The 15,596-nt window shown below is 38.0% G+C and overlaps 1 pseudogene; it reads left to right on the top strand.

Annotated features, from left to right (window-relative positions):
- The first annotated feature begins 15,012 nt into the window (after positions 1-15,012).
- Positions 15,013-15,131, top strand: LOC111736926 (annotated as a pseudogene).
- Positions 15,132-15,596: the final 465 nt, after the last annotated feature.

Here is a 15,596-nt window from a genome sequence, read left to right as displayed (position 1 = left end):
GGGGAAAGAACAGAGAGATGTGGCCCACACCTTCACCATTTTCTCCACAGCCAGGATTCTTCCCCTGGATTTTTCTATGCTTAATGGTTTTCTTTAAATTAACCCCTTTAAAAATTATTTTAATCACTTTTAAGTGTACAATCTGGTAGTACTAAAGACGGCCACATTGTTGTGCAGCCATCATCACCATTCATCTCCAGAACTCTTTTCATAATCCCAAACGGAAACTCTGAGCCCATTAAACAGAAACCCCCGCACTTGCCCTCCTCCCAGCCCCTGGTAACCACTCTACTACATTCTGTCTCTCTGCATTCCACTCTCCTAGGTACCTCATACAATCATACAATGTTTATCCCTTTGTGACTGGCTTGTTTCACTCGGCATAATGTTTTCAAGGTTCATCCACGTTGTAGCATGTATCAGAATTTCCTTCCTTTTAAAGGCTGAATAATATTCCATTGTGTTTATAAACTACATTTGGTTTATTGACTCACCCATTAATGGACACTTCTGTGAATATGAGTGTGCAAATATCTGTTCGAGACTTTTTTTTTTTAAAACTTAGATAAATGTGCTCTGAAAGGAAACTGCTGACTTGCTGATTCATTCTCCACAGTAAAGGCAGGGTAACTGATACAAGCAACAGGCTGCAATTGCTCCGTTTGGGCCAAGTTACCAAGATGACCAAGAGTAAGAGTTTTGGCCTTTGTCCAGTCTGTGCAAATGCAACCGAAGGGACTGGTGATGTAATGTGAATACTGTTAACCTAAAAATAAAAGCCAAAGTGAGAGGCAGCAAGCATTTACTGGAGAAAAAGAATAGCTATTCAGGAAGCACTGATTCAGGCAGAAACCCAAATAGTGTTTCAATGAGGAGATGAAGGCAAGGGTTATTTATGAGAAAGGGAAGGGGAAAAATTACATGAATGGAAAGAAGGAATTTCTGTAAATGCAGATAAGCTAACATAATGATGTTAATTCTAAAGAATGTCTTTAATTCTCAGTCTGGTAGTCATAATGTCTGCTTTCTTGTTATGTTTCCAATTTGGGGTATGATGTTGACGTAGACTCAGTCTAAAGGTTATTTTGTCGAGTTTTAACATTCTCAAGGTTTGAGGAGTAAGACATGTAAGGCAGTTTCTTGGGATGGCAATTCCAACTCCTTTTAAAGTGGCTTCATTTATATTATTTTTCAGAATACTCACATACACGCTTTATTTTCTGCACTGTCAATCAGAGCTAGTAGAAGATTATCGTGTCTGAAAACTTACATGTTCCCCAATATGCAGGCTTGGAGTTCTTTCCAAGCTCTTTCTTTCTTTCTTTCTTTTTTTTTTCAAAACCAAACCCCCTTCTTTTCTTTTTTCACTCCCTCCCCTTACTCTACCCATGTTCCTGCCAAGAGTTTCCCTAGAGACAGTCTTACCCCGAGCTATATTAAGTTGCATTTCCTGTTTCTTCAGCTTCATGTCATTGTATCGTGTTTACCATCCTGTGAGACATTGTTTAGCACACAGTTCTTCCTTAGTTTTCCCTATTGTTTGTTGCTTCAAAGAGTGTGTGAATTACACTATGCTTCTGTGATCAAGGTCATGTTCTGTGATGGTCATGCTGATTGGTGGTGCACCGAACTCGTCTGCTGTTTTTCCCTTTCTTCCTATTTTCAGTTTTGCTTTTGGGCACAGCCCTGTATTGCCTTGCTAATATATTCTTACTTTAAAGATCTTTTAGACTCTCACATTTTATTTCTCTCCCCATCAGAAACTTTAGATCATTACCATAAATGGAAAACCAGTTGCCTTATCATAAATTATTCGTAAAAGTAAGTACAGTGAGAACATAGCAATGTTTAAACTTCCAACTAGACACTTGCTGAAGGCTATATGCCCTAGGCCTGTCTTGTCTTTACTAAAAAGGGAAGATTAGCAAGTATTAAGAAAGCTGTTAAAAATCTACCAGCACCAGAGTCTTTCTTCCATATGTAATCAGTGGGTTGAAAATCAATTAAAACGTCAGTAGAAATCTCACTTTGAGATTTATGTTATTTAATGCTGGGTCTATGTGATACCTTAAACCATCTTGCTCAGTGTGGGGTTCACAGCCCAACACCTTGGGAAACCGGCTTTAAGGAGGTGGTATGTGTGTGAGATTAGGAAAGAGGGAGAGCTGACAAAGAACTCTGCTTGATGGCAGAGCAAAAGCGGAGTTTGGGTGTCCCCTCCACACCCACATCTCTTACAACCTCTACTGAGATCTTTTCATGAACAGAGACTGTTACGGCAGTAATTCAAGTCTATAGTAGATTCACTATCACGTGCAAGACACTGTGCTAAGTGTTACAAGAAGGAAGAAAAAATAATGAACAAGACTCAGCTCCTGCCCTCAAGTAGCAGTACAAACACAATTTCCAGACCCTTCCTCTCTCTGGTTGCTCTGCTCTGAATATGTTCAGTTTGTACCACGATCTCAGGACTGGGCTCCGGATTCCAGGTAATGGCCTGAGTACAGCAAGAGCACATCTCCTCTTGTTCTTCACTATCGTCCTCCACTAATTCAGCCCAAGAATCGCCTTAGGTTAACTACAACTCTTCAACTTTAAAAAGTTTGTATTCTTCTTAATCCAGCTTGCCTTCTTTTTTTTGTAGAGCTAATTTTTGTTTGAATCTGATTTAACTTTCCGTGTTAAATCAGTTTTATTACATATTATTGTCATAGTCTCTCCAACCTGTCAGGAATTTTCCATGTCCTGATTTCATCCTCAAAAATATTTAGCTCTCCCTCCAAGCTATATGTAATTTTATATTATTTATATTCTATTTTATATAATTATATATGTATATTTATATATGACATTTTTATAGACTTCTTTTCTATATCTATAGCCATGAACTTGAAAGGAAAAGGGCAAGGGTACAGCTCTACTTCTAGACACATCCTTGAGATCAATTGATACTTTGGGGATGAACCACCACATATATCTCTAACTCATGTTAATATTAACTACTTACATATTACGAGAAACGTTTCAATACTTTATATCTACAGTAATCCTCTGATTTGAGAGAGAGGGAATATGAATAATTTAGCTTTAGCATGACTTAATTCCCAGGAATCCATGCAGGCTCCTAGTAATTGCTACTTTCTGTCCTAAATATAGGCAAGCCACATTTTTAATGATTTGTTCCTGGACTTTGCTGGGAATCAACATCAAACTTCCTGATCTCTAATTTCAAGAATCTCTGCTTTCTCTTTTTTGGTTACTGGAACAAATCTATCCATCCACCCACCATTTTCTAATTCCCTTCTCTTTGGGATTATTTAGTGATTACTGAACAAAGACCCCAGTCATCCCACGAGGTCTTTCTAAAGCAAGATCATACTTCAAGGTCTGGGTACTAGGATTCATTTAAAGCAGATTAGTGATTTCTTCTCCATCTTCGTCTCCATATTAATTCCCTCCCCCCAAATCCACCCCACCTTACTATACATATTTTAAAAATTACAAAAACAAAATATGTTCATTTTAACAAGTCAAACTGCAGACTTATAGTTACTATGGCACTGAGGTAATCAGTGGTAATAGCTTGTGTGTGTCTTTCCACAGATTTCTCCACATTAATACTAATGTATATGAACAATGTTGTTTTTTGTTTTGGGTTTTTTTTTTTTAACAAAAATGAAATCATAGCACATACACAACTCTACAATTTTCGTCACTTAACAATATATCATGAATATCCCTCCTGGTACTATATATACATCAAATTTATTCTCTAGTTGTCTAATATTCCACAGTATGGATATGTCATAATTTGGCCAATCATTTTCTTTGTAATAGAGATTTAGGTTGTTTCCATTTTTTTTTTCAACTACAAATGATGCTACAATAAGTATTTTTGTACATCTATTCTCATAGCAGTGTCTTCATTTCTACATGATAGATTTCTTTGGTGAGAATTGCTGGGTCAACAGATATACCAAAAACTTAGTAATGCTGGCTTATGTTCCAAAAATGTCATACCAACTCACATACACTCTGACAATGGTTGAAAAAAAATTTTTTTCTTGCAATTATTTATTCAAATATCTTTCTTCCTAAGATAAATAACCCAAATCATCAAATTTCTCTTCTGGAGTTACCAGAAGGTATGCAACTGGTTCCAAGTTAGCTGACCAGTAACCCATCTGTGAAACTGGAATGACCTTTTTTCCTTCAGAAGTATAGGGGCCTGAGATTTTGTTACCTTTTAAAACTAGGCACTCGTTTAGACAGAGGAGTCTTCAGAGCATTGAAACTCTCTGGGGGGTGAGCTATGATGAACATTTTAACGTGCCGAAGCCAGTATCCTCCTAAAACATACTGTGGACAATGATATTTTCATGCCTTTGTGCCCCTATCACCCTCTTTCAGATTCTACCAGTCATCAGGGTCCACTTCCAGTTCTACCTTTTCCAGGAAGCTTGGCCACCAATATGTCATTTTAGTCAATATCTATCCTGCCTTGCAATGGTGGCTAATAGCTTATTGCATGTACGTCAAGTTTCTATGATGAGACTATAAGGTTCTTAATTTTAGGCAGGGACAATGTTTTCTTATTCTCTGTGTCTCCCATGTTATAAGCATGCAATAAAAGATCCTTGAATTGAATTCAAGACAGTGTTCTAATGATATCGACAAAGGCAAGGAGAGAAGATCAGGCATAGAGATCTTCTAATTCTAAAGGAGGGGTTGGTGTCTTTTCGTAAGTGTAAGGAAAGGCTTTTATTTATTCATCGTTTTTAAGATTTCACCTGTCAATGTTACATTTTAACTTTAAAACAACTCTATAGGAGTAAACTCTGGTTGTGTATAAAGTAAATAATATTGAAACATAAATCTTCCCAAATTGCTGAATTCTCATCCAGCCCTTGACCTCCATGTGGAGTGGTCCTAAGTGACATTCTGAAAGTGTCATACACTACTTCCCCCAGCCTTTAACACACCTCTGACCTCACTCTTGGACATACCCAGGCCCTGGGATGACCATCACAGCCCTGCCTCTACCCTAGAGGAGTTGGTTTCTTCCCCTTAAAAGAGAGCTCAGGGGTGCTTTGATTATTCGTTTATCTGAGTCTTTCTATGCCCCTATGAAGGCCCAGAAATCCTCCCTGATCTTCAGTATTTACTCTCTCATTGATGAAACCATAACTGTTTGCTTTATATGGCCATTCAGTGTCCTGACAACAGCCCAAACTCAATCCATTCAAAATCAATCAACTTAACATCTCCCCCAAAGTTGCTCCTGCTTTCCTTACAGTAATAGCCACTGCCATCATCCCATATCCACATTTGAAGCCTGAGTCATCTTTGACACAGAACATCATAGTGTTCAAAAAAAAGAAAAAGAAAAAGAAAAGAAAAAGAAAAGAAAGAAAGAAAAAGAAAGGAAAGAAAAAAGAAAAAAAGAAAGAAGAAAAAGGGGAAAAAAAGATCATTTTCCTCCTTCCTTCCAATAACTAATTTACACTCAGACTTTATGTCTCTCGGTTTCCTTAAAACATGTCTGATATCTGTCCCTTCCTGTCTAGTCCCTTGGACACATAGTAAGGTTCTGGATTTGGCACTAACCTCTTTTCTCCAGCTTCTTTCCCCTCTAAGTCCATTCCATTTACCTGTGCCAGATAATCCCTTTTACCAACTTTTTAAATTTATCATTCTCTCGCTGAAAAATGTTTACTGGATTCTTTTGGCGTCCTTAGAATAAGGGCTTTCTTAACCTCTTAATCAAGAATTCACTAAGTTCTGCGGCTAGATCCGTTATCTTTATTTCTTGATTTCTCTCTTACTCTTTCTCAAAAGAAATTCTTAGCTCCTACTGGGCTGATCTACTATAATTATGATTATCGTGTTCTTTAAACAATGCTCTATATTAGTCATCAAGCCGCAGAGGGTCCGAGGGGAAGTCCATCAGCCACTAGAGAAAATCACAGCCGTTCTCCCATTTCTACTGCACTTCTGAACCTGTACTGCAGTTTTATTGGATTTTAACAACTCTAAGTGGCTCTTCATTACCTGTGAGTGTGAGCTTTAATAACTTTTGAATATAAATAAGGGACAGTGTTTATCTAGAAGTAAATTCCTGGCTCTGCCTTACAACTCTGGGTCTTTAACATCCACCCAGGTTTAAGCCAGGAGACAGATTCTTATTTTGGACAGAACTGGAGGGTAAAGAGGTGGAATGAGATGTAGGTAAATATCCTGGGAAAGGTAGCCCAATATATGGACACTCCTCTTTGTGGCACTGAAGTCAGACTAACTCAACTAAAAATGCCCCTTCTCTCTTGCAGTCACCAGCCTTCTCAACTTTAACACTCCCACAGTGTTCACTCAGCCCTCCCAGTTTGGACTTGAAACTCAATCCACCCCAATCTCAAGATCACTCCCCGTGACTCTCAACCCAAGGTTTAATTCAGAAGCTGTCTTCTGCTATATTTCTTATCTGGAGAGTACAGGGAAATGAGTAAAACTGGAGACAAGCAATCATGAAACCAAAATGTTTATTCATTCATTCATTCATTCATTCATTCATTCAGTACACCTTTATTGTTAGCCTAATATGTACCAGGCACTATTCTGATGGCAGTCCTCTTAATAACAACTGCAATGTACTGAATGCTTACTATGTGTCAAGCATGGTTTTAAGTGCTTAAGATATATATATAATCATTGCATTCTCACAAAAAACATATGAGATAGGTTCTTTTCTTATCACTATTTTACACATGAGCAAGCTGAAGTGCTGAGCAGTCAAGCAGCTAGACAATGAATGTTGCAAAGCTAAGTGACAGAGCTGAAATTTGAACCCAGGCAGTTTAGTTCCAGAGCTTTGTATTCTTAACCTTGCAATTAGTTGACAAGGCATTCTAACCTAATGTCTACTTATGTCATCCCATCTCCTTTTTTAAAAATTTAACACACATTACTTGGTAATGGCAAGGTGTCTGGCTATGTGCTTGATGCTGAGAATGGAAGTACGAATAAGACAGGAAGGACTATGTCTTCAGAAACTCACCCATTAGTAAGAAAATAAAAAGAGCTATTGTGTGCCGGTGTTGGTGGTCTTTAATTTACTTTCACATACTATAGCATAGAGGGTGTGATAAATGAGTTCTCTTCAGTCGCCATTCTAGGAACATTTGATCAATTCTCCAAATTTGGAATAAATACTCTAGGGGCAGTCAAAAGTTCACAGTCTGATGGTAACTCCTTTAATTCCTTCAATCTTCTTCAAGTCCCCATGTCTTCATTTCAACCCTCAGAATCACTGGGAAGCTTTTATAATTACAAATTCTAAGTCTAGGGATCCCAAAATTCAGTTTTAACTGGTTTGCTATAGGCCCAGTTTTTAAAATATATATATAAATAATATAAATAGATATGATATAAATATTTATATAAATATATAAAAACATATATTTACTCTTAATTTTTTTTTTATTATAGAACATTTTAAACACATACAAGATTAGAAAGACGGCATAATGAATTTCCATGTACCCATCATCCAGCTTCAACAATTATCAACTCTCATGGCTGTCTTGTTTTGTCGATGGCATTGGTATTTTTTTTTCAAAATTTCACAGTTTATTTTACTATGCAGCCAGTGTTGAAAATCACTGCTGTAAATAAATAATTACAGCAGGATCACTGCAAACATGGAAGTCTGTATCCTATCTATTGAAAGCAGGGAGGCGAACAAAGAACTCTGTCCACTGAGGAAAAAGGGAGGATTTCCGTGACTCCTTCCTGAATCCCAGGCCTGGAGCTGGAATTACCACCCCGCATACATGGAAAAGAAAGACACACACACATTTATTAAAAACATATTTTTAGTTGCATTAAAGTGGGATTTACTAGGTTAGATAAGGTAAACGTGAGTTTTAAAAATATCTGTTTATGTTTGTGGTGAAGAAAATACAATGTTAAAATAATTTTAGGAACTATTGGAGAGGAAAAAAGGAGAAGAGAATTAGAAGTTACGTGGTGAATTACAAGGAATCAGGTTATAAGAAACAAAATCCAGGGTAAAGAGAAGAAACCAAATTGGAGAGAGGCCAAGCAGCGGCCAGGTTTTTCCTCTCAGATACTTCAGGGAGGAGCAGGCGAGAGGGCCGAGCTGTCTGTGGGCAGGAAAAAAGGGCCATCAGGCCTGAGCAACTTGGCAGGGCCTGGAAAACCAAGCAGAAAAGACCTCCTTTCTCAGTCACACATGAGTCAGAGAAAATGTTCTAGTATTAATCTGATTCATTGAACAGCTGAGTTTAACAAAATCCAACAATTACCAACTAAATGCCAGGGATGTGGCACTGGTGAGGTGCTGGGACCACAGCAATAAGGAAGAATCTGCACAGGCCTCGAGTGCCTAGAGATGATGTCTGGAGAGGGTGATGAGAGCTGGGGGAGGTGGTCCCAGAGGACCTGACAGTCCTGAAGGGACAGGTTAATTCTGACAGGGGCGAGGTAGGTGGCAGGGCGAGTATAAGAAGGGAGGGGACATTTGTACTAGCCTAGAGGGATGAATAAGATTCAGGGCGAAGAGCCAAAAGATAGAGGGCAATTCCAGGCCACTGAGCATCTGTCACTGGGCAGCTGACAGTTGGAAATCATGTGTTGTGCAAAAGAGGACTCTCAGGAAGGATCATGTCAGAGAAGTGAACTAAAAGTGAAATAAAATCCCATGATCTCCAGGGAAATTTCAGGGGACACATGTCAGTGTATGCATTTAACAACAAGTAAAAGCGAAAATGCTGAGAGCATTGCTCACATTTCTTCAGTTATCAAGATTTGTGGGGGAGTCTACAGGAAACCAGGGTGTCAGGAACATTAAGGAAAGAAAGAACCTCTAAGACTTCCCTCCCGGGCATTTCTCCCCAGGGTATCCCTTACATGCTTACCTCTGTTCCCATCACCATCATGTGTTCTGGCTTTGGTACCTCACAATCCCACTGACCATTCAATGGTCTCAACTGTTCTCTTGGTTTTGTTTTCTCTACTCAAATCACTCAGAAAATGAATATTAATGAAACAGCTACACTCGGCCAGACTCTGTGGTATGCACTGAAAGCAATCTCCTTCGACACATCTCTGAGTGTAGCATTTCCCTGATCATTTCTCATTGCTTTTTTCTAAATAATATTTTTTGTTTTTCAATTATAGTTGGAATACAATATTATATTAGTTTCAGGTGTACAGCATAGTGATTAGAGCTCTATATAACTCACAAAATGATCACTCCAATAAATCTAGTACCCCTCTGCCCCATATATATTTACTACAATATTATTGACTATATTCCTATATGCTATACTTTGTATCACCATGACTATTTTGTAATTATCCATTTGTACTTCTTAATCCCTTTTCCGTTTTTCACTGACCCCCTCCCTAACCCCCTTTCTTTCTGGTAACTCTCAAAAACGCTCTCTATATCTATGAGTTTGTTACTGGTTTTTTTTTGTTGTTGTTGTTTATTTTGTTCTTTAGATTCCACATTTACGTGAAGTCACATGACATTTGTCTTTTTCTATCTGAATTTACTCCACTCAGCACAATACCCTCTAGATCCATCAAGGCAATAACTTTTTCCATCCTTTTACTTTTAGTCTATGTGTGTCTTTTAATCTGAAGTCTCTCGTAGGCAGCATATGTAAGGGTCTTGTTTTATTTTCCATCCAGCCACTCTGTCTTTTGATTGGAGCACTTAATTCTTTCTCATTTGAAGAACTTGTCGATAGATATATAGTTATTGCTATTCTTTTTTCATATTTTTTATACATATTTTTTCTTCTTCTTAAAGAAGTCCCTCCAACATTTCCTGTAATGCTGGCTTACCGGTGATGAACTCCTTTAGCTTTTTCTTGTCTGGGAAGCTCTTTATCCGTCCTTTGACTCTGAATGATAGCTTTGATGGATAAAGTATTCTTGGGTGTAGATCTTGGGTTTTTATCACTTTGAATATTTTGTGCCGAGCCCTTCTGTCCTGCATGGTTTCTTTCGAGAAATCAGCTGTCAGTCTTATGGGTGCTCCCTTGTAGGTAATTAACTGCTTTTCTCTTGATGCTTTTAAGGTTCTCTCTTTGTATTTCATCTTTGGCATTTTAATTATGATGGGTCTTGGTGTGGGCCTCTTTGGATTCCTCTTTCTTGGAACTCTCTGAGCTTCCTGTGGTTGTATGTCTATTTCTTTCACTGGGTGAGAGAAGTTTTCCATCATTATTTCTTCAAATAGGTTTCCAACTTCTTGCTCTCTCTCTTCCCCTGGAACCCTATGATGCGAATGTTCTTATGCTTGATGTTGTCCCATAGTATCCTTAAATTTTGTTCGATTTTTTAAAAATTCTTTTTTCTTGTTGCTGTTCTGATTGGGTGTTCTCTGCTACCCATCCTCTTTATTGATGATTTGATCCTTGTCTTCATTCACTCTGTTGATTCCTTCTAATGTACTCTTCATCTCAGATATTGTATTCTTCATTTCTCACTGGTTCTCTTTTATAATTTCCATGTCTATTTTCATATTTTTATCTCTTTGTTAAATTTTTCACTGAGTTCATCTATTCTTCCCCTAAGTTCATTGAGCATCCTTATAACCAGTGTTTTGAACTCTGCATCTGTCAGATTGCTTGACTCCACTTTGTTTAGATCTTTTTCTGGAGCTCTATCCTGTTCTTTCATGTGAGACATGCTTCTTTGTCTCCCCATTTTGGCTGTTTTTCTATATCTGTTTTTACGTGCTAGGTATAGCCCCGAAGTCTCCCAGTCTTACTATCATGGCTTTGTGTAGTAGGTGTCCAGTGGCACAGTCCTGAGAGGGGTCCAGCTGCAAGCCAAGTTTAGAACCAGCCTGTTTGCCTCATGGCCACCTGATAAGGGTCACCAAGCAATCCACAGATGGCTGCCACCCACACTGTGCTTATAGTTGCCTCAAGAGACCGCGCCAGAAATCGAGGCCAGCTGCTGCCAGTGTGGGGCTTGGAGCTGCTCAGCAGAGGGCACAGGGGACACCGAGGACACCAGTGGATGTGGCTTGGGTTGGCCACAAGTTGGGAGGGCAGAGCTTCATGGAATTCTCTGGTCAAATTGACTTCAATTATCCAGTTTGAGGAAGTCTCAGCTATGGCGGCACCTGGGACTGCACACTGGGAGTGGGAAAGGCTCAACCAAAGATCAATGGATATTGCCAGCACTTCTGCCCTAGAGAAAGCCTCCCCTCCAGCCCTCGCCTTGGAGCCCTACAACTCAGTGTCGCCCTGTGTCCCTGGGGCCTCCTGTGCCGCAGCAGCCACCCCAATGCAGGATTTCAGAATGAGCAAGTCTGTCACCATGAAAGTATGGTCACGGTCATGGCCCCTTTAGCGGAATCTCTGCACCTGCTGGCTGTAGCTGCCACAGCTTCTGTCTCACTCAGCCCGTGTGGGACCTGCCAGCCTTGTGTCTCTGCCGTCTCCTATCATTCCAAGGTGATTTTTTATTTCTCTCCCTAGTTGTAGGGCTTCTGTTCATCCAAACTCCAGGCGACTCTGCTTGCTGTTTGCTCTGTGTTTTCGTCACAATTTTGATGTGGTAGCAAGAGGAGATGTACAAAGCCTCTACCCTCTATGCCATCTTGACCAGAACTCTCTTATTGCCTTTTGATCAGAGCTCAGAGTCTACAGTTGGTCATTAGGAGCCATTAGTTCTCTTCCTCTCCAGGCAAGCTTTCTTTGTACCTTGCAGCTCTGGGACTTTGACTTACAGTTTTTGTTTTACCTGGATTGCTTTTGCCTTGCCTAGTTTTGTCTTTTAAAAACAGCTCAAAGTCAACTTCTATATAAACCCTTTCTGATCCCAGAAACAGGAAGTAACATCTGCTGAACATCTTTATGTCATGTATTGGTTTCAACTACTCATGTAATGTTTTCCACAATGGGTTGACACATTGCTTATTTATATATGCATCAGAGATCTAGCTTCACCTTAAACTATTTATGGGGCTCAAGAAGCCAGTTTACACAAGGAATGAGTAGACTTCTGAGAAAAGATAAATCCTTAGAGGGGTCAGGCTCAGTGAACTTGACTTAATAAGGCCTTAGTGCAGAGGGGAGAGGGTGCCTATAACTACTGTCTCTCCTTTTTTAGATCTAGATTGCCTTTGGGGCAGATATCATGAATGATTCACCTAGTAAAGCATGTGGTGTCCAGCATAGTGTTTCACTGCAGTGGATATTTAGTATTTATGAGATAAAAAAATATTTACTGTCTTCTCCTTAGAGCAAATCTGACTATATGTCAGGCTTTATGGCTGAAAATATAAAGTTACAAGCCAAAGATTCTCTTTTCACATATGTGGACCTCTAGTGTGGTGTTTCCATAAGAGGTTAGTAAATCCATATGATGTAAAGAATTATCTGTAGACTAAATAAATACAATGCTTTGTGCATATATATAATGCTATATTTCAAATACATAAAGATACTATTGTGGTTAATTTTTTGAGATCCACAAATTTATCTAAAAACCTTTTAAAAATTCAAATGTCTTTTGTCATTATATATATATACCATTAGATAATAAGAGCACAACTTCTGCCATGTTAGGTTTGATCTTTTTAAAAACAAACACACACACACACTAAAAGAGCTCCCCATCCTGAGGAATTTCTGCTGTGTATTGTATGTATGTAATAACATTCCCACTTGGGCAGTCCTCTAGCTAGAGGGGTGACACCACACCCCAGGTAATATTGAGTCTCAATTTACAATGTATGATGAGCTTTTCTGTTGTTTGTTTATTGCTTCATTTATTCTTCACAATAGTCTTCAAGGGTTGACAAGAGAGCTATGAAATTCTCAAGCTGACAGGGCTTTCTATTACGAAATATACAATATACTCAAACACAAAAGAAAATAAATACACAGTGTAATTTCAGAAAAAAATGAGAAAAAGAATGTAAGAGCTATATGAGACACACTGAAAAGTCTACCAAGCACATAATTGGGATCCTGAAAGGAGAGTAGAGGAAAGAGAAAATAGGACTCTGAAGAAAGTCCAAGCAGGGCAAGGGGATGGAAGGTGATGGTGAGGTGAGGTGGATATCTTAGATGAGATGGTAACATTTGAGCTGAGAAGTGAATGACCAGAAGAAGTCAGCCAGGAGAAGGAATGAGTGAAACATATCACAGAGAGGAAAAAAAAACTATAAAGGCCCTAACGTAAAAAGAGGCTAGATGTGTCTGAGGAATACCAAAAAGACTAGTGTGGCTGAAAATGATGAGTGAGAATGAGAGCAGAATGAAACATGGTTGGAGAGACAGGCGGGTAGGGCTTCTGGGTCATAGGAAGCTAGTAGTAGTCATCAAGCATTCCTTTTGCTTCCCCACATTTCCCAGTCCCTTTCATCAACAAAGCACAAAGTTGATTATTAATTGTGTCCATATAAATAGCTCTAGTCAATGGACTGGGGGAAGAAGTGATTTGTATTATTTCCAGGCCAAAGCATCAAAGTAAAGCATCAAAGTGCTAGGAACATCAAGCTGTTTCTTTAAGTGACCGAGACAGAAAGTCAAAGTAGGTTGGATCCCTGAGTTGCAACATGAAGACAGTTGCCCTGATGGGTCATACAGACTCTTGGTAGACTTTAAGTAAGAGAGAAATAAACCCTTGTGCTATTAAGTCATAATAAGCTGATTCTAATATCACATGGTAAGAAGTTTGGACTTTATTCTAAGTGTAATAGGAAGTCATTTGAAATTTTGAAGAATAAAATGATGAGATCATATACATGTTTAAGTGATCACTTTGGTGTGTGTAGAATAGATTATGGGGAGGAGAGGCAAGAGAAACCAGGAGACTAGTTAAAAATCTGTTGAAATTAATTAGGTATGAAATAATGGTGGCTTGAAATTTGTGGTGGCAGTGGAGGTGGTGAGTTGAATTTAGGACATATTTTGAAAATAAAACTAGCAAGGCTAATAGAAAGACTCCTAGGCTTTGGGCTGGGCAGTTGAGTGAAGAAGAAGACGGAGCAGAAGGTAAGGTTGGTGGGATGGGAATCAAGGGTTATAAAACTGTTTTGGTTTTAAGATCTCTTCCAAAGAATAGGAAAAAAGGAGAGAGAGGGTACTTCTTAGCTCCTTTTACAAAGTCAATATAACCTTGATATCGAAACCTGACAATGATATTACAAGATACATAGATGCAAAAATCCTAAATAAAATATTTGCAAAGCAAGTTCAGAAATACATAAAGAGGAAAATAAATCATAATAAAATTGGATTTGTTCCAGGAATATGAGTTTGTTTTAAAATTCACATGTATATTAATATAATTCTTTAAAGAATAAGGGAGTAAAATAATCTCAGTAAATGCAGAAAACCATTTGATAAAATTCAATACTCATCATGATCTTAAAAAAGTGTTCCTAGAAAATTAGGAATAGAACTTCTTTAATCTGATAGGGGTATTATAAAAACCTTATTATCCCTTCTATTGATCCCTGTACTGGAAGTCCTACCCAGTGTAACAACAAATGCAAAAAAAAAGCGGGGTAAAGGAGGAGAAAGGTTTGTATAGGTCAGGAAAAAAGAAATAAAACTATCATTATTTACAGATGACATAATTAAATCTATGGAAAATCCTAAATACACTGTTTATTAAGTATTAGACTTGATAAATGACTTTATCAAGATCATGGGATGGAAGTTGAAGATACAAAAATCAATTATATTTCTATATACCAGCAATAAAAAATTAGAAAGTAAAAAAAAATTATAGCATTTATAATGGCATCAAATTCATCAAAGGCCTACAAATAAATCTAACTAAAACTGTGCAAGGGTATCTACATGGAAATCTACAAAACACTATTGAGAGAAAAGAAAAAAAGACCAAAATAAATGAAGTGCTCTACAATGTTCATGGATTAAAAAATCAATATTATAAATATATCAATTATTTACCAACCTGATTCACAGTGTGAATGTAATTCTAATAAAAATCTCAGATGGCCATGCCACCCTGAACACCCCCGATCCCATTTGATCTCGGAAGCTAAGTAGGGTCGGGCCTGATTAGTACTTGAATGGGAGACCATCTCAAAAGACCAGGTGTAAAAAAAAAAAAATCTCAGCAGTTTATAATTTTACGTTGTGATTAACAAGCCGATTCTAAAATTTATATGGATATACAAAGGGAAGGGTCAAGAATAACAAAGGCTTGAAGAAGAATGAAGTTTGAAGACCACCAGATATCAAAACTTATTATAAAGCTATCGTAATTACAACTAAGTTATATTATCAATGGATAGAAAAATAGACTAATGGAACAGAATAGAAGATCCATAAACAGACCTTCAGATATATGGCCACTTGATTTATGACAAAGGGGACACAGAATATTAGTAGGGAAAGGATAATCAATTCAGTAAGTAGTCTACTGGATAGCCACCGGAAATAACAAATTTGATCTATGTGTCACCATACACAGATATCATATCCAAGTTGATTGTAGATCTAACTCTAAAATGTAAAACAATAAAATATCTAGAAGGTAACATAGAAGAACATCTTCAGGGGAGGAAAAGA

This window comes from Pteropus vampyrus, unplaced genomic scaffold (genome assembly GCF_000151845.1).
Source record: "Pteropus vampyrus isolate Shadow unplaced genomic scaffold, Pvam_2.0 Scaffold1, whole genome shotgun sequence".
NCBI classification, from domain to species: domain Eukaryota; kingdom Metazoa; phylum Chordata; class Mammalia; order Chiroptera; family Pteropodidae; genus Pteropus; species Pteropus vampyrus.
The sequence above is the reverse complement of the archived record's forward strand: the minus strand, read 5'-3'. Positions and strand labels throughout refer to the sequence as shown.